General features: G+C 35.3%; 1 long non-coding RNA gene and 1 pseudogene across 1 annotated transcript; both read left to right on the top strand.

The window, feature by feature from the left end:
- The first annotated feature begins 3,852 nt into the window (after nt 1-3,852).
- On the top strand, nt 3,853-13,983 carry LOC149786586 (uncharacterized). Its single transcript, XR_016425212.1, has 3 exons — nt 3,853-3,932; nt 10,345-10,383; nt 13,777-13,983. It is a non-coding gene; the product is annotated as an uncharacterized LOC149786586 (long non-coding RNA).
- A 517-nt stretch (nt 13,984-14,500) lies between these two features.
- LOC149786587 (uncharacterized) lies at nt 14,501-17,968 on the top strand (annotated as a pseudogene).
- Nucleotides 17,969-20,498: the final 2,530 nt, after the last annotated feature.

Raw genomic sequence — 20,498 nt, forward strand, 5'->3', positions numbered from 1 at the left:
GCGAGAAAACTGCCTAGCCGCAGTGTGCAACATATTGCTAAATGTTTAAGATTCTCTTTTTACAATTGAAAGTAATAATGATTTACATGGTTTTATGAGCCTGATTGTAAACCACATATCTCTCAAATCATATTGTAAACTGCTTACATTATGTTTTGAAATTACTTGCCATTCTCAGGTTACTTGCCGTTCTTTCAAGCAATATTTAATACAGTTTAAAAACTAACTTTGAAATCTCCCCCCGTGTGTTAATGAGGTTTAGGAATTTCATATTTATAATACATATGGCCTATCTGCACCACTTGCAACCTAAGAAATAATAGCAGTAATTTCATTTAGTAAACACGTGTTGAAAGTTTATCTAAGTGTTCATATAGCCTAATCGTGTCATTTATATCTGATGAGTGATTTATTTTATCGTAAATTTTGTCAGACAGATCGATATTCAATAAGAACAAAGTCGTGTTTCTGCCGATCGCATCGCATCCACCCATTACGTTTATGGAATTGATTTATTCACCCTGTACCAAAACTGAACTTTATGTCTAATATAGTAGTTACATTTTTATAACAGTCGCCTGACGCAAATCAGTTTGTGACCTTATGATACCGTAATGCGAACTCTGCCGTGGGTGGTTTGGCTCTTTGCATCCGTTGCCTGCAGCTTTGACTCAGTATCAATAAAACTAGATGGGTATGTAATTTAAAATATTACCTTTTCTCACCTTCTCCATTTAATTTCATCATATCTTTTAAATGTAAATATCACCATAACAACTTTAAACTAATGGATTCGCCTTCAGAGGCAATATTAACAAATCATTTGAATTGTAGTATACAATAGGTGCATACAACTTTTCCATAGTCGAAATTGTTAACTTTTCAAATCTACCTCAAAATTACATCACATATCTGTAAAGTATATAAGTGAGTAAAAAGTGTTATTGTCAAAAGCAGCATTTCAATTAAAGATTAAGTGGCGAGAGAGACATATTATAACCTAAGTGACTTAAATGTTTGCTGGGAATTTCAGCTGAACGTTATGAGCATACATACATCGATTTACACGATGTATGTATCGGAAGATGACAGACTGAATTCGTATTAACAGCAAGCTTTTGGTCGTTTAGATGCATGGTATGATGTGAAGTTTTAAGTACATATAGGACCACTATACACGTGAGCAACATGTTTTATCCTTGTATGAATCGCGATATCGATCATATCAATCGTTGAATATATGCGGCTAAAGATCATGGCAATATAACACGTAAGATAAATGGCGTTTTAACACTATCCAACAATCTTTCTTAAGATCTTCTCGTTCTGTTCACAAATCATGAAGTAGAAATAAACTAACGTGAGTCATAAATGAGATGCATAGAGAGAGGTTGGGATGGGATACAACCCCATTCGTATATTTTTTGTAAAGGGTTCATTAGTTAATCTCCAACACTGGTAAATGATTTGATAGATCGATCTCCTATATCATTCTATAACCAACTGAAATTTAATAAATATGACATGTAAACAAATTTGTTAAGGGATGTCTTTCTATGTGTAATATCTACCGATGTAAATATCTCACTTTGAACAAAATAAAAAATTATTATATTTAAATCTAACGTGTCTTTTACTTTGCTTAAGATGGTCTATTACATATGAATATGGTATCAAGCTAATTACCTGCATACATGTTTACTGTAACATAAATCACTAGGTTGAGGCTGAAACGAACTTGACAACAAAGAGACCTGATTACCTTTTGATGCGGTTTCAATTTTGTATCCGTGAACATCATGTTGTATCGTTTATTAGTGGTGGTGGCAAAAGTAGTGGAGCGGAATTTAGAACGGATTCGTTCTAAATATTCCTTACGTTCGTTTATATACTTTCATGAATATGCAGCACACAAAATTGTGTGTTCCTTTTGCTTGGAATAATGCTTCACACTTTTATGTTGATGTTATCACAACACTGTCACCTAAACATAAGCGGTATACGTCTGGACAGCTTCCCTAAGTAAGGATCGAACTATTTGTATCCGGGAATGAATTACCCGGCCAATAATTAAAAAAAAATCATTCCGAAATAAAACGCAACGGTGAATGAGTTGATTCTAATGCACATTTACTTCCAGATGCTCTTAGCAAATAATTACAAGGAAAATGAACAAGAAAGTATGATTAAAACATTATTGATAAAAGTGAATAGAAAATATATGGCTGTGACATTCCTAGTGAAAAATGATACAAATATTATATGCAAATGACAATCTTAATGAAAATGAAAAAGAAAATATATGGCTCAAATTTACTCACAAAAACGATAAGAGAAACATACATGGAAGAATTGTGTGTACACGCTAGCAAAGAAATAAGAGTTAGGAAGAGGTTTCCACATTTCAACTGTCAACAAAATAATGATAATAGTTGTCCATCTTTGGTGACGTCATTTTCGGATGATATGGAGGAAAAGGTGATTTCCTCTTACTAAAGTAGTTGTTGCAAACACACCTGTTCTCCACACTTTACTGGCAATTTTTGCGAAGAGGCAGTCTGTTATTGGTGTCCCTACTGAAATATAAAGTGGCTAAGGAGGTTTAACGTGTATGTTGCCACGAGTAAACTGTTCATCACCCTGACTGAAATTGCCTGTGCAGCTGTATGCACTTAGAGGACAGCATCATATGGCTGTATATCGTCTGGAGGAGAGGTGATACTTCTGACAAACTGTCGTGTTTATATATGTATTAGTTACTCAGAAACTGCCGTGTTCGTCTAAATTGTCCTTACTCAGGAACTACCGTATTCATCTATGTATTCGTTGCTCGAAACCTGCCATCAGCATATATGGATTCGTTTTCCAGTAACTGATGTATTTACCAATGTATACGTTACTCAGACAGTGCTATTCATCTGTGCATTAGTATATGGCATTTAGTTTTGTGTCAGCGGATTAAAGATATAACGAATGCTATGATCGCAATTTCTGAAAAAATAAATCAAATTCCTATCGATTACATGCAGGTATGTCTTGATGAAAGGTCGTTCAAGTTTGCTGGGCCGGCTAGTAAGAGGCTACCCCCATGCCGACACCAAATGTTGTCGGCGAATTCCAAGTTTTCGATAGAGAATGCGCTGTGGCCCTACACCCCAACATAAATGTCCAGATATCAAAAATGGGTGGAAAGGGTCAGAGGAAACTCGAACTACTGATAGATTAGATTAAATATAAATCTCTATAATCTATATTCTTGAAGGTGCGGCAATGTTTTTTTAGTTTTTTGATGATCAGATAAAGTAGTAATTAATCAGTGCAAATACATTTATAATTAGGAAAGCATGTTAAAATGCTACATTCTTTGCAAATTAATCTTTCTTAAACGTTTTGTAAGCATATCTATGTCTATGTTTAGTGCATACATTTATATTAATTTGTGCTATGTTTTGCAAATAATAATTTAATATGGGCAATGTTTCATGATATAGGCCAGTACAGTGATTACTCTTCATTTGACAACATTGATTTAAAACGTAAAGTCGTTGGATTTAGGTATCAACATCGAATAAAAAGTCCCCACTCCTTCATTGTAGGACAGTTTCCACTCTAACCTTCAATGCGATTTACATACTAGTCCATATTATAATGACAACATTAACATGCCCTGTATCATGCGAATATGTTTTACTGCAACTGGAGTATCTAGGATTTTCGGTCAAATTAATAAAGACGGAGTGGATAACTGAATTATGACTGTTCAAAATATTACCTCTCGAGCACAAACATCCAAGAGAGGAATATTGTTCAAAGTTCATTTTTACTTTCTTTTAGTGATCCTGCTTTACAGAAATTACATCAGATGCAATTTTGAAAATCGGGGATAGGAAGTGTTGAAGTAGAGGACCAAAGACAAAATAATCACCGATATGGTATGTATGTATGTATGTATGTATGTATGTATGTATGTATGCATGTATGTATGCATGCATGCATGTATGTATGTATGTATGCATGTATGTATGTATGTATGTATGTATGTATACAAAGGTAAAGCATTAATGTTAATTAAAGCACAGTTTAATATTCCAAATGTCAGTTGTGAAAAGCAATACGTATTTGGCGATATTAAGATTCATATCTCTTTGTGACTTTTACTAAATAAACGTAAGGTTGTATATTCACTCATAATGTTTATGGACGATCTTACTTCTCAAATTTGAGACATCTGGACTTTTAATTGATATAACAAAGTATTGATAGTTGACTAATATCTAAGTAAGTGCAATTTTATGGATTGTATTTATTTTATGACCAAAACTCCGACGTTGACAAAGCATCATTATTAATCTTAATTTTAGGAGTGGGATAAGACCCACACAAAGACACACAGACACACACACACACATATGCGTACAATAATCTTTTCTAATCTTATCAAACGTTTGTGTTTATAAAAAGGATACTTAAAACAAAATATGCTTACACCTGTCACACGACAGAAAACCACTCCTTACATCCCCATACACACCTGGCCAGTAGAATTCCCTCACTAACCCATCTCTTGTCTTTGCTACACCCACGTGACTACCAAGTAAACTCTCATGTGCTTGCCTAAGCGCTTCTTGCGAATACCTCGGGGATCCCTTCCGGGTGTATCGATACAAGATACCCCGTTTCAGCACGAACTCTACCTCACAGTCCTGCAAGTTCCGCATGGACTCATCCTTTGCATACACGCGTATCCTGTTAAGGGTAGAATGTTCCTCCTGAAGCCTCCTTAATGCACCAGGTAGCAAATTATGTATGGGCGAAGTCGAGGGGTTCAGCAGCTTCGACCCAGACCTTCGCTTCATAGACCTAATCTCTATGGACCCCACGTGTACAGGTGTACACGTCATAGGATTAGGCTGTGACAACACATACCTACATCCTAGAATTACGTGGTGCGACAATCCAGACAAAGACGCTGTTTGAATTCGTCGTATAAAATACGGGAAATCAAGGTCGATGTAGACAACCGGGAGAGAATCTTTAGTCTTATTAGCAAATTGGACTTCCACGGTCTCACCTGTATAATCTGCAGATTTGACAAATTTACTATCCACCAAGGCTGGATAACTACATCTGGTGTCATACAACACGGTAGCCTTCTCTCCATTTACCGTAGCTGTTGCTGTATTAGACCATTCTACTGGTTTACACGTTCTACTAGTGCCTGATGTCACTGCATTTATCGCGGAACGATATTTCCTGCAGTCTTTGAGAACATGGCCAGGTTTGTTGCAGCATACCACTTCAGTGTTCTTAGTAGGGATACCCATATCTACTCTTTGGGTCTTTCCTTGGCAATGGAACTGATCACGGCTGGGATTACCAGCCCCTTGGTTCCCAACAATTTGACCATTCAGCTTATGAGGTGTAAAACCATTAGCTCTATAAGGTCAGTGGTGCTGGGTTGATCCCTGCCACCCGCGGTGGTTGGACGGGAGTGTGCACTCTCATATCGCTCTGCCATCACACTGATATCTTCTAAGGTAGCGAAATCAAGCTCCGCTAAGAATACGATCTTTCCGATACGTAATGACAAAATGTTATTTCAGGATCTCTTCCCAAACACCTCCATAAGTGAGCGCGATGCCTGTCATTTTAATCCATTTATCGAAAAGCCCATGCACGCGAGCATGAAATTGCGCATGTGTCTCCATTGTTCGCTTAGACAACTCTCTGAAAAGTTTGTGAAAACTTTCAGCCAACAGCTCGTAGTGCCTTAACAGCGCTTTATTGAGAGCGTCGTAATCATCTACTTCAGTCGGTGCCATATTATGATATACATCCTTGGCAGCTCTTTGCAAAAATGCAGACATATTAATGGCCCCCGGTGGATTAAAGCTAACTTCTCAAACTGAGTTAAAAAGTTATCGAGGATTTCGTCTCTGTCGTTAAACATCGGTATTATTATCTAAATGATGTGTCTATCCTCTGATCATTTGCTTGTTGGTCCTAAATGCTCATTCATTTCTTCACCCATTAAAATATTCCGCTTCGATCCTAAGTCTCTCCATGGCTAACATATGTTCTCTCTCCCTGGTTCTTTCTTCAGCCTGCAATCTGGTCAACTCGATTTCTCTTTCTTTTCCTTGGCTTTTCTGCTTCTTTCTCTCTTCTCGGCTTGTCTGATTCTTTACTTTTCTGCTGCCTGTTGTTCTCTGTATTCTCTGAGACTCTGCTCTATAAATTCCACTAATTGGATCCCTTCATATCCTAATTCATCTCCATCAAGAGTTGTTTACTCTCTGACCAACTGCCTATCAGTTGCCATTCTTTTATACACGACTGTATCACCAACCAATTTACTTATCTTTATTATCTACTAACTGTTACTGCCTTACAAGAACAGCTTCCTTAGGAATACTTACCCGTATTCTAATCCAAATAAGTCTTAACCTACGGACTTACTTAAATTACACTAATGCAACCTAACAGCATTTTGCAGTACCGAATTCTGAATTTCTCTCTAAATTCAGCTTGCTCGCACCGAGAATGTGCAGTTGCTCCGTCTGGTCTTCTTTAATTATCTCTTCTCGCTAGAGTAATTAAAGGCATGATTTCTTTCTGAATTACTTTAATTCAGGCAACGACCATGCTATCATAGCAATTCAGGTATGGAATCTTAATTTATTACAATGTCATAACATGCATTAAAGAAATGTCAAACAATAGCATGGACTAACTACAAAACGCATAGATATTGGCTCGATTCACTCTCGTAATTTCTTGCTTAACCAATAACCAAATTGAACACTGCCATGGTACTCTTTTTCTATCCAATATCCCACTCAGCCTCTGTCACTCAAACCGTTTAAGATAACCCCGGACGATAGACCACACTTCGCAACGTCGCCCTCTTAGTAAGAGGGGTTGTTTATTAGGTCTGGCTGGAGTTATCCAGAGAATGACCTCCCTCAATATTATAGCCCGGCGGGAGTGAAAGACGAATGGAATTTCAACAGAGAACTGAGTGAGAATACTGGGAAGAAATAAAACAATACGAGGCCCCTTTTGACAAGAATTTGTTTTTATCAGAACAAATTAATAATGGCGATTCCAAATCAAGTTAGGTTATATCAATATAATGTAACATGTGTGTCTAATTTGGGATTTATTACATCATCATAACGAGTGGTGAAAAGAGCGCAATGTCTACGATTGATTGCATCACCTTCCTGTCTGACCATATATCAGTGTCTCCTAGTTCATCTTTCCTAAGCTCTATGTTCTGTCCCTTTATGGACTTCCTGGACCCTTTATTCTGACCTCGTCCTTCTCTCTTTCCTTTCCCCGTACTCCTGTCTTCGGACTGTCCAATCTTTCTCTAAGAAACTATTCCTTAAAGGACAAATTTACCCCTTAATTCTGTATACCCACTTATTCAGAGCATGTTGCTATCCACACGCCACGTAAATTCTGACTTAGTACGGTAGGACATTGACCTCGCTTCCAATGGCAAGTCTTAAATTACAACGTGAAGGTCTACCAATTATTACCATATTATTTTGCATATGCTACTACATGTTCGATAACTATTGTATGAAATTCAAAAGAAATGTATTTCATGGCATTCCGTAACTACAAGAGTATCCAAGCATGACAAAATAAGATATAATTAGGTAATTATTGTTAACTCACGATGATCTGTATTGTCCTAACAACAAAGAATGTTAGTTCATATAACCGTATGAAATCCTACACATATGAACATTTGGATAGCATTCAATCAATTCTACCAATGAACTAATAACTGTAAAATTAAAAGGTAAATTGCATAGCAACTCTAGCATCAACACATTTCCATGATTTGAATAAAACAAATTGCATAACAACTCTAGCATCAACACATTTCCATGAATTGAATGAACAATATATAATATAGAATCCGAGTCCCAGCAATCATATTTGCATAAAACAAACAATTAAATAATAGAATATTATGTGAAACTAAAATTGCGTACCTTATCGACATTTCTCTCAGGACGTGTGCGTGCTAGCCCTAAATGTGCCTTCTTTTTATACGATGAACATCTGGTCCCTTCCTTGTTTCACAAGGAAAGGACTAATCTTGTTATGCTTTCCACGGAGTCAACTAAGATTTCCTCTTCGAGGAACTTTCTAGACAAAATAATTTCAGCTAGGATCATCACTTTAAAGTCAGATTGCTATAAAATTGTACGCCCTAATTTATTCCACCAATCATAGGTGGTGGTCCCTAAATTTCCCAAAGAAATAATTCCTTTCATCAGGATTAAAAAGCCCAGACTATGTGTACGACAGTGCATGACAATTTCCCTTAGAAAATGTGATAAGTGGACATAGGTTCCTACCAAGCGGCTAGGGTTGGTAGCTCAAGTGTTTACGTTCTAAGGACACCCTGTTCAATTTCACTGGGTCGGAATGCTGTCCCTTTGAAGTTTATACTGACATTGGGGGAGATGAATGAAGAAAGATCAAAGTGACCCTTCACAAAGAATTTCCTGGCTTAACTGCGGTAATACTTTAATTATTAAAAGCAGTCAAATTTTCTGTAGTTCAAAATTCAACACTTCACAATACGTATGAAATAAGATGAATTTATAACCTTTGAAGCCAAGGTCTACTTATCTCCAGTACGCAGTGAATGAAGATTTACAAGGGGTATATGTTTAAAGCCATGACAAATAAGAAGCCACATTAATAACAATCAGTACAATTAGAGATAGATTGTACATTTCTGGCAAATATGTGATTTAGCAATTTCTGGTGATTTAAAAGGTATCATATTACACAACCAGCAATTCTATGTATATTTATTAAGTTGATGGTAACATAATGCGGGAACACGTTTCTCTTTGAGCCTTAGTAAATCAGTTGGTAAATAGTAAAAGTAAACACGTGTCTTTTGTTCCTGAGAAAATATTTTGCATGGACATGTATATTTGGATATGTATGTATCACATTAAAATTAATATAACTGAACTATGCATTTTGGTGTAACATCTAAATTGTCTCAGCATTTGTTTGCTCGGAACACTTAAACACTCGCAATATACGTATGTGATTGCTTTTTAGTGGGCGAGTCTTTGAATATTAAACGGCATAAAAACTGCAATCTGCACTATGTACTGCAGCTGAGCCATCAGATAAGTAACAGGATCTGTAGAGGATATCCGCGATTACATGCTTATGTTGCTGTGACCTCTAACTGGGGCAACAAAACTGAATTCGTCCCCTACAAGCAATCCAAGATGACCACAATGTCATTTCTGTGAAAAGGATTAAGGTCCACCTAGGGAACATGGATGTTTCAAAACACACTATGATTGTGTTGTAATTTATTATCTCAAGATGTGTAGCTTGTTTAGACGGTCAACATATTTATGAACGATCTGGAAAATTTTGACAACATAATCAAATCTCATTCCTCATCAAAAGAGTAAGGTAGATCAAAACTTAGCAAGTTTTATTTCTCCGCAGACTCGTTTAGTGCACTTTCAATTTGAAATTTTCACAACTGTTCTTATCTCTGAATTCATGACATTTCGTTTCGCAAATGTTACTTTTATTCTATTAAATAGACCGAACTATCTCATTCTTTATTTCTCACCTTTCCCCATCTTCATAATTGGTAAGTTAAAAAAACTGAGCTGCTACAATCCAATGATATATAACATCTACATCTGCAGCACAGCATAGTCGTGGGACATGCGACTTTAAAACACGGAATTCAAGACGAAACCGTAACACAGCCACTACATTTTGTATGTCTAAAAAAACAAACATCACAATCTGCGATTACCATTTGCTTAGTCACCCAGATTCAATCAAATTTCATTTCTGCACCAAATGAGTGCTGTATCGCGGAGAATTAAAAATTTTAATTGTTAAAAGGCTGTTAATATCTAATAAATGAAAGTGAATGTGTTCACTACAACAACGACAACGTTTATAAAGAATGCGGTTTGTATTTACAGGTCAGAATGAGTGGAACTGCTAGCTCATATTATTGAAATGTTTTCAAAGAAATGACAAAAACATGCATGACTATAAAATGCAAATAATTCAAATGCTTGTTGGATGGTAACAATATATATATATATATATATTGGTTTTTAGTGCATCTTAAAATATATTACAACTTTTAATTCCAAGAGGCAAGAGGATTGCTGAAGGTACATTTACATAAAAAAGATCCATCACAAATTTTGTCGAGTTTGTATTGCGGTATTGACAAAGTATTTTCCTCCGCTCTCCCACTGTCTCTTTCTTTATAACACTATTGTTGCAATATGTTTCATCAACATTTTTCAGGCATCCAACCTAAAAGAAGGAACGGACATGGAAGGTTCGGTAAGCTAAATGTCTTGACCATTTGCTATCAGTTTCCTATTCACAAATACATGTTTACATCTAATGACTGGCTTCCCATTTTGAGAATGCATTGTTCCATCCGATAGGATTTTATTTGGTTGACATTTTGTGACGACATTCCAGATGTGATTGGAAAGTGTGTCCATTATGTATATGAACAGTAAGCTTTCTGGCTGACAAAAGTTAAGAATGTTTTATTACATTTTTGTAGGAAATACTATCCCAGATTAGAAAATACCTTCACACTCTCACCAACTCTATTTAGTAAAAAATAGCAAGGGAAATTACCTAAAAAGGAAGGAAAATGCAAAGACAAATTCTGATCTTTTCTTTAGTCGTTTTGGTTTTTAATATTGATCGGAACATCGAGCTTGCATTAATAAAGTAGACTGAATATTTTGAATTCAAAGTAGCTTAGCATAATAATAAATCTAAATTGGTCAGCCGGAGTCATGTTTATGAATTAATATCCTAAAACTGAATTAAATTAATTTATTATGGTTAAATTGCATCTGATTATAATAAGCTATGCATTAATTAATTACAATCCACATATTCTGTAATATATCATTGCATAACTGAAATAGTTGAACTGAGAAAACCATCAATGCTTTGATGATTCTCTGAACATTTTGATGTAATCACCATCCGTTTGACCAGGTGGAAAACACAACTATTGACAAACTTTGTTTAAGTGGGAGTGGTGACGACAGTACGAGATGTGTATTAACAGTAGTGCTGTCATGTAAGAGTGCTTTTTGTACCGTATGACAGTGTTTTTACTGTGTGTGTGTGTTTGTTTGTGTGATTTAGATTTTTAACGTAGCTTTAACAATTTTTCCTGAGGTACCCCGAATGGCCGAGTGGTCTAAAACGCTCTCCGTTACGGATCACTGCCATCTCACCTCTGTCTGAGTGGGTTCGAATCTTGGATTCGGTTAATGTAGGTATGTGGGAAAGCTTGCCAGTAGCTTGTGGTGGGTTGGTGGTTCTTTCCAGGGTTTTCCCATGTGCTTCCTCCACCATTAGTACTGGCCACCATGTATAGCTTATCATGTGCTGAAAAATGGCGTTAAACACTACAACAAAAACAACAACAATTTTCCAGTCATATCGCTATGATGTCTGCAGTTTAAAGTGATGTCTACCACAAGGACATCATACAGCAAAATGTAGCATGAGGTCCCACCCAGTCACATTATCCTAACACCAAGCTGACCAGTCCTAACACTAACCTGATAAAGCTTGCCAGTAGCTTCTGGTGGGTTGGTGGTTGTGCTGAGTGCATAGCAATGCTACTACCACATTTAAAAGTCTTTGGTATGCCGGGGTTCGAACTCATGACCTCTTGCATCCGGGGTGGACACACTAACCACTAGGCCACCAGAGCGGTTGTGTTTGTAATGAATTGTTTTTATATGTTGTTGGCCTCGCACTTAATATTAACACACAAGCCGAGTATTTTATAATCTGATGTTATGCGGTAAGCATTCACTAGCAATTAAAACTTTCTTGGAAACACGATGAATTTTTGCAAACATTTGTACGTTTAACGCACAATACTTATTATAACCTATCATAATGTTATTTACGTTTGCTGGAAAATCACGCATTGACTAAAATGGAAAGAAAACAACAGTTCATGGTCTGCAGATGTTTATAAAACTTGAACTTTTTCAGCTGCTGCTATGAAATCGATTTTACGATTTCTTTAATTTTACCAGGATTGTGCCCATCATTCATCTGAATATTATTCTGCAGTGTTTTTAAAGGAAAAAGCTGAGTAATGTTACAGTTGTTTCGAACATAAACATATTATAATTATGAAAATCAGAAAGTGTTTAACGTCCAGATTAAGGATTTCTTTTAGATCTGCAGATTCTTTCTGCAATTTGTCCTGTTTTCTTTATTGCAAAAGGTGTGTAATTAATAAACACAGAGCAGGACAGAAAAAATGAACTATTTGCATTGATTAATTCGGAAAGAAGGTCGATAATATGTATGAAACGGCATATAAATCTAAAACAAAACGGAAACAAGGGCAAAAATGTTATTATTACAACATGGGTCAATTATTGATAATGACTTTGCTTTTAAATTAGGATCATATAAGTATAACAAATGGGGGGGGGGAGTTATTCTGGGTATATCTGCTTTTGACAAGCGCTTTGTCCTCATGATAAGCAGTACACCCCTGCTACACTTACCAAATCCAGGACTGAATAGCTTGTTTGTAATAGTAATGCATATAACATTGTATCACATGATAAGGTCCACTGATTGTTATGTACCGATTGTTTACGTGTCAAACGTAAAGGTGTTAATCACCCGAAGAGAATAAAAGAGTAACTGGTATTGGTTGTACTAGAACACTATTATCAATACAAATTTGATTAGTTTTGCCAATTATCGTATGCACGTGTGTACCACAATATATTAATGGCGTCACTGCATGTATAAATATTGATTCATTTAGATATGGTTAATCAAGCCATGGCCTCAAATTCAGGATTATGAAAAATGTTTAATTATATACCGTAGCAAAGGTGAGGTGTGTTATAACAATTTTGGGCATTAGTGGACAAAATACAATTAGGATCTCACAATTATTTATGTTACATCACAGTAGACATACCGCTGCATGCACCACTGTCAGACTGAATCTCCTGGTTAGGACAAGGTCATATTTTGTGAACTTTTCTACTCCATACTAAAATGGGGTTCACTTTGGTTGGCGGGCACCTCAGGTTTATCCCCACTTCAGAACGATAATGAACAATCAATACACAATACGGATAATAATTGTCTGGACAGGATATAAGGGAAAATTATTAATTTCATTTGCACACACGTTATCCTGATAGTAAAAAATAATTATAAGCCCACAAATTGGGTAAAGGACGCAGTTCATTTTACTCCTGTTACAATTATGTTCATCTATATTTATCATTCTTTGATTATGTTTAATTTAAACATGTTACTTACATCCTGTGTAATTGACTCGCCATCATTTCTGGTGCAGCCCTGGTGTGTCAGTTGGTAGACTCTTCAACTCGAAATGGAGGGTTCGTGAGTATGACATACTTCCATACCTGCTTGGGGCCTACTGTATTTGAGCATCCTTGAGAAAGGCGCTTAGCTCCCATTTCCTCAAACTGAAACATGTCAATACTTCGTTAAAGGTGTTGTTAAAGCCAAGTTACAAATAATCTTGCAAGCATTATCAACAAACATGTTTGAATTTGTTCAAAGATTCATATTTTTAAAATGGTTGAGTCAGATTCTTAACACAGGCACAAAGTAAATATTATGACAAAAGTATCATTCCATAAATTAGTTGCAACAACACTTGCAATATTCTCAACCATTTAGGTGGAAGGAAAAAGCAACAAGGATGCCACTGATCACATGAAAGATGTGCCCGACCAGACAGCTGTACAAGAGAAAGGTAGGAGATTGTTGTTCTTTGATTGTTATTCTCTTCGTGAGATGCTATTTATGGCCTTCGTTAGCATATTGTGCGATGAGTTTATCACATTTTCTGGGTCAATATGTTTTGCATAAACAATGCATTTTGAGGCAAAGTGACTTATCTTTCCAGCTAAAATAGAGCAGAATAATGGGAATACATGTTCTAGTAAATGCAGTAATGTCATAGGTTAAATTGTTCTTTGAAAGTAATCGCTTGAAGCAGACAATTATACTAAATTAATTAGTCTAAACAAATAATAGTTGTTATTAAAAAACAGAACCTGGATTATGTCGAATACACAAAGGAAATTCCGAAATCTAGATCTAAACCCAAATAAAGATATTTACGTCTGTTAATAATTCTGATTTTAAACCCATACACATTTAGAATACTTTAGCAATATATTAGTTGTTCACAGAACATTCAATTCAAGTCAAGGAGAAATAAGCTCAATGTTGGACAATGCATAGATCTGACCTATCAATCAAATCCACAAATATTGACCAATCGGATAAGAGAGTCCGGTGCTACGGTAACATCTGCCATGTTTAACCAACAAACAAACGTGTCGTGAGAATACAGCTGCATTACAGACTTTCGTGATTTTCGGGATATATTGACAAAATGGTGCTTCGATGTGCATGGGAAACATGCAAAGCAGATGAGAGATATCTGGGTAGGTTGGAATGATGCCATTTTATACGTTTTCTGACTCCAAAACATGATTTGGAAAAGGTGAAAAGATGGATCAAAGCGTGTGGTCGACCACACGAACAGCTTAATATCGCCAGAGTCAACCAACACAAGGTCAATTGCTCAGAGGTAATTCAGTTAAGATTACACTATGGTAAATAATTATATATAGTATTGTAGAAAATAATGTTAAATAGAAAACTATCTAATACACATTTCATAAGGATGGTTAATGTAATTGTTGTTACCCATGGTTAACTAAATTTTATCAGTACATCCTATGCTATACATGGTGGCCAGGTTTATCACGTGGAAGAAAAACCCGGGAAGAATCTGAGACTCACGGGAAGCTACTAAAAAACTGTTTTTACATACCCACATTGGCCGAGTCCGAAATCGGAACATATGAGGACGTAGGTGAGATGGCAGTGACCAGTAAATGTGATAGCTTTTGACCACTCAGGGTATCCAGGTCACCCTGCAATAACAGTGCTTTAATTATAATTTACATTTATCCCAAACCAACCCTCTAGATATTGTTATCTTGTATTGAAGGAATTAACAACAGGTTAATACATTGGGTTACTGTCAGTGCATATATAATGAAGCATATATTTCTGTTATGATTAGGTCATGAATAAGAATAAGAATTCTTTATTTCAGACAACATTGTCCATATAACAAAATTAAAATATCGATATAAAATGTTTCTTTGTTGACATTAATATAAAATGTAAAATTTAATTTGCATTTTTGATTGTCATATAATGCACTGTTTTGTAAACATACCTATTTTTCAGCACTTTGTTGGAGGAAATGGACCATCTGAGAATTACCCAGACGAAGACAGTCAACATAAACGCAAATACCTGCATTCGGAAGAAAACATGAATACGTAAGGGCCCAGTAACAAGTTTAATTTCAGAAAAAATTCTGACATTAATCATAAAGTTAATATGCAAAGCTAGCAAGTTAATGAACTGATACTGTTTCGAAAGTGTTTCAATTATATTGCTTATACTTTACAATCAATTAAAACACACACACACACACACATATATATATATATATATATATATATATATATATATATATATATATATATATATATATATATATATATATATATATATATATATATATATATATATATATATATATATATTTATTTATAAACATGGAAACTACTTGTTGACAAACATCATTGTGCATAAGTATTTATTTCTTACAAATTGAACAATCTAGATATGAATTGTGAGTCAGGGGTGTCTACACAGACTGAAAACTCATGTTAGTATTTTAATCACTTATCCTGAGGACTGCAGATATGGAATTGCATAATATGAGTAAAATTCAGCTAACTTTTGTAATATTGAAGTCCTAAATGGAATGTCTGGTTTAAGTCATTCCACATACATAGCCTCCTGTGTGTACACAAAATTCACAATCTGTAACCATTAGTCAGCCTTGAATCTGTGAAAAGTACCTGTTTGTTTTCTTTAATGATACATGCTCATCCATCTGTAAATAGACATTTTATATATAAATGCATGCTTGTTCAATAGTCATATTTCTAGCGGAGAAGGGGCATTTAATTTCCACAATACCACATATTCCATTGTCACATAGTGTCCCATCAGGCGAGGCACCCAAAAATGAAAAGTCATTATTAACGACAAAGCCACACATGGAAAAGCCTAAAAGGATACAATTCAAGATATTTTTCTTTAGCAGTTTCCTTGTCTTTTACCATATTCAAGAGCTTTGGCTTTCACATCATTTTTTGAAAATAAACTTTTCACTGGGTTTAGATTTTCTTGATATTACTTTTCCAAAATTAGATGATGTAAGTCTGTCTTTTCTCTCAAGAAACCAGAGATCTAATAAGGCCTGATTTCTTGTCTGTACCTCAGTGTCACATGGATTTATGCACTTTGTGTTCTTACTGAGTGGTTTGAACTCATTTGGTAAACACACTTTAGAAACCCTTGTCACAGATGTATTACCACAGTTCTGAGTTATTTGTGTAGTTCCTCTCAGGTACTTTGTCTGAAATGAAGAAAATAAATATTTTTTCTTATTTTTTCAGGGATATCAGCAATAGATATGTTAGCAGTTATAGCTGAGAATCAGGATATAAGGTTCAAAGTGTCAAATAGTTCAAGAGAGATACAAGAGCTTGAACTTAAAGTGTTATCTAAAGATAAAGCAAATTCAACATCAGAAGAAAATGATTGCCAAAAAACAAACATTGAGTGTTGCAATTACTAAGTACAAATAAAACACACTGCAACATGTGTTTAAATACTATACAGGAGTCACAAACACAATATGTTTAGCTTTATTGGCCATTCTAGCCCATATAGTGTGTCCAGTCAAATATGGACCAGGATGAAGGGATACAAAAAGCCTTAGCCAGGATGATGGACTGTTGTTAACAATATGTAGGCATAGGCATGGTTATGGTTTAGAATATTTGATCACATGGTTTGGACTGTCAGCACAGTCAGCTAGTGTTGTGTTTAACACATGACTCAATCTTTTGTGTATAAAACTTGGCCAGCATTCAATTTGGCCAGACAGAGATACTATAGTTTCCCACTACCATTATTATAATAGATGGAACTGAAGTTAAAACTCAAATTCCAGGAGCACTTTGCCTACAGAGTCATTTACATAGTGATTATAAATCTGCAACAACTCTACAGGGGTTGATAGGTTGTGATCCCAATGGTTGTGTAATGTTTGTTTCATAATTTCATAACAGGATCAATTTCAGATAAATCTATCACAGAACAATCTGGTTTGTATGATATCCTTAAAACACTAAATGCAATTGGTTATATTAAAGAAGGATATACCATAATGATATAAAAAGGTTTTAACATTGCAAAATAAGTACATGAGCTTGGTTTGAAAAAAAACATTCCACCATTCGCATCGGCAAGTATGAAAGTAACAGCTTCTAAGACACTTTTGACTAACAGAATTGCCAAACATAGGGTACATATAGAATGTCTCATATATAACGTTAAAACGTACAAATTTTTATCACACTGTATTCCTACATTTTTGTTTCAAAGATCAAAAAAAAAAAATATGGACAGTGTGTTGTATTCTAACAGTTTTTCAAGATTTCTTTTGTTAAGGATGAACACTGAATATACTACGATTGAACATTACTTGATATGATAATAATGACCCGATCTGCACGTCTTTTAGAGGTGTTGATACTTTAGGAATGTTTGGTGCAATTCTGCACTCTGGGGGTATTCCCTTCAGAATAGAGAGATGAGACTTGTCCTTTTCATCCACTTTCGGTACTCTAAATGTAAAAGAAATGTAATGAAATAATCGTGTTAAACAATGTTGTTTCTGTGTTTACTTCATGTCAATGCCTATTTGTGCCATTTATAAATTTTGCACATACTTTCAATGCACACCTTATTACTTGTTCAATTTGATGACATTATATTGTATATTTACATGAACATATTTCTAGTATGTATCAATTCAAGTATGTTGTATCAACATGATTAATAAAAACAAAGTATTAAAGCTATATTGATTGTTGTGTTTATTTTAAAATGGAAGTAATAATTATTATCTCTACGTTCCATCTACAACCAGATTTTAAAGTATTTCTGTAGGTAAATTATTATTCATAGTTTTTGTTTATATCTGTCTGGCAAACCACTTACTTCGTCGTTTTCCTACTCTCTGTCGGTCTAGCAACCACGACATGGTTAAGTTACACTGGATTTATTTTCGATCGCCTTGGCACATGCCATTGCTGAGGTATGCTAATGTGCAGCTCAGCTGGTCAGGGACAGTGGTGAAGTTATGTAGTTTGAAACCCTGCAGTGACTTAATTAGCCCTACTACATGGGAGCAATGCCCATTGACCCTACAACATTACATAAATTTTTTTCAGATATCATTCACACTAATTAATAAAATAAATACTATCGGTACATTTATCTGAAACATGCTGCTTATACATCTCAGTGAAATGCCAGAGGAAGTGTTTGTACATTATTTATTAGGTTTTCAAAACAACATGTGTCAAAGTTACAATTTTGATAACAGTAATTAGTAAATCCTCCCAGTGACTAAAATAATGATAAAACGTGTCAGATACTGTGAGATTCCTGACATATGTGAGCTTAGTTTTCCAGTATACTGTATGTCAGCATGGTCATGTAAGGGAATTTACTCATCTGAAATTTAAAAAAAAAATGAATAGTAATTTAGTTTTTGCAAAGTCTATTCAATGAAGGCTTCGCAGCTTAAATGTCATCAAAAAGCTTCCAGAGGCCATCCATACATGACGTTGTACACCGAAGGGGGTCGAATAAGCATGATGATGGCTGTTGGGGTATTTAAAAAATGTGATGTCACTAAACCAACACCAGCGCCATCTACCAGATAAATAATTTAGAATGCGGTGGAGTATTGTTTTTCTAATGAAATGGGATTTCAAACCAATTCTAATTTTGACAATTTTTATTTGGTACGGGTGTCAAAGCTTTGTGATATCAGTTTTTGTGACGGGGCCTGGGGCGGGGTACACAAAAAGTCCGCACAAATTACGTGAAGTCATATATGGATGACCCGAGACTAAAAATATTGATCACTGTGGACATTTACAAAGGTGGCTAGGTACTAAATTGGGTCAAGAGAAAAGGACATATGGTGAAATCAACAGCTAACATCATAATACCGGTTACTAGAAACACCGAAATACACTGAAAAACCGAAATACACATTTATTTTCATGTTCTCTCTGTATATATCGGTTTCCACAAACAAATTATTATTTGTTTTTGTTTGAATAACAATATAAAGCAAAATAAAATACGATTTATATGATTTTGATACGAATTATTTACTTTTTCCTAGTTATAGCACGCGTCAATTGGTCCTATTTTATAGGACAGCTTGATCGTTACGGAACGAAGATGGTAAGATAGCGACTGATCGTTCCGGAACGAAGATAAACCCCGGAGCGATCAGGTCTGTCGAATCAAGTCTGAACGAGTGCCATCATTACATTAATTCAAACAAAAACAAATAATAATTTTTGTGTGGAAACTGATATATACAGTGAGAACATGTAAATACATGTGTATTTAGGTGTGCATTTCGTTTTTTCGGTGTTTCTATAGTCTGATAATACAAACCGGTTTGTTTGTACCCCCAACCGATTTAAATAATGGAAACCTTTAATGTGATAAAAGTGCAGAGAACTTAGTCATTTCATCCATTAATTTATAGCTTCTAAGCTGATTCTGAGCAGAGTGGCCCTAACACCGTCATCAGCGTTTCATGCTTAACGGAAGATTTCAGTGTAATAGACGGACATGCTCGGGTCCATTTCCAGTTTCTGGATAAGTCCATTTTTAGCAAAGTAGTGTATAACGACTAAAGATGTACATACATAAGTCGTCTGCTTCCGATATTTACAATGCCGAATCAAGCAAAGGAAAATGACAACTACGCTTTTCATGTGGATTTAACAAGCGGTTTAATTTTTATGTAATTTACGGAATTATTCAGCATTTGCCGAACAGGATGATCTACGTCATTATGTTGTCTGATGGAAATAAACTAGCCTATAGTGTACCTAATATGACGCCGTGTTAGTATGGAAAGTCCTTTAAGCATAAAATGATGCAGGGGATGCCAGCATTAGTGCCATTCTGGTCAATGTGAGGTTAGAAATTATAAATCAATGATTCGATTGACTTAGTTATATGCAGTTTTTATCACATTAAACAATCTCGTTTTTGAAATCGCTGGGGTGGGGGTACAAACAAACGGGGATGTAGAGTCAGACTATAGTAACCCTGATAATGCAATTTTTGTTTTCAACAACTGCAGCTTTTTTGTGAGATTACAGCCCACTAACACTTTTAGGTTGACGTCA

Source organism: Sinohyriopsis cumingii, chromosome 12 (genome assembly GCF_028554795.1).
Source record: "Sinohyriopsis cumingii isolate HCF-2022 chromosome 12, ASM2855479v2, whole genome shotgun sequence".
Lineage (NCBI taxonomy): Eukaryota > Metazoa > Mollusca > Bivalvia > Unionida > Unionidae > Sinohyriopsis > Sinohyriopsis cumingii.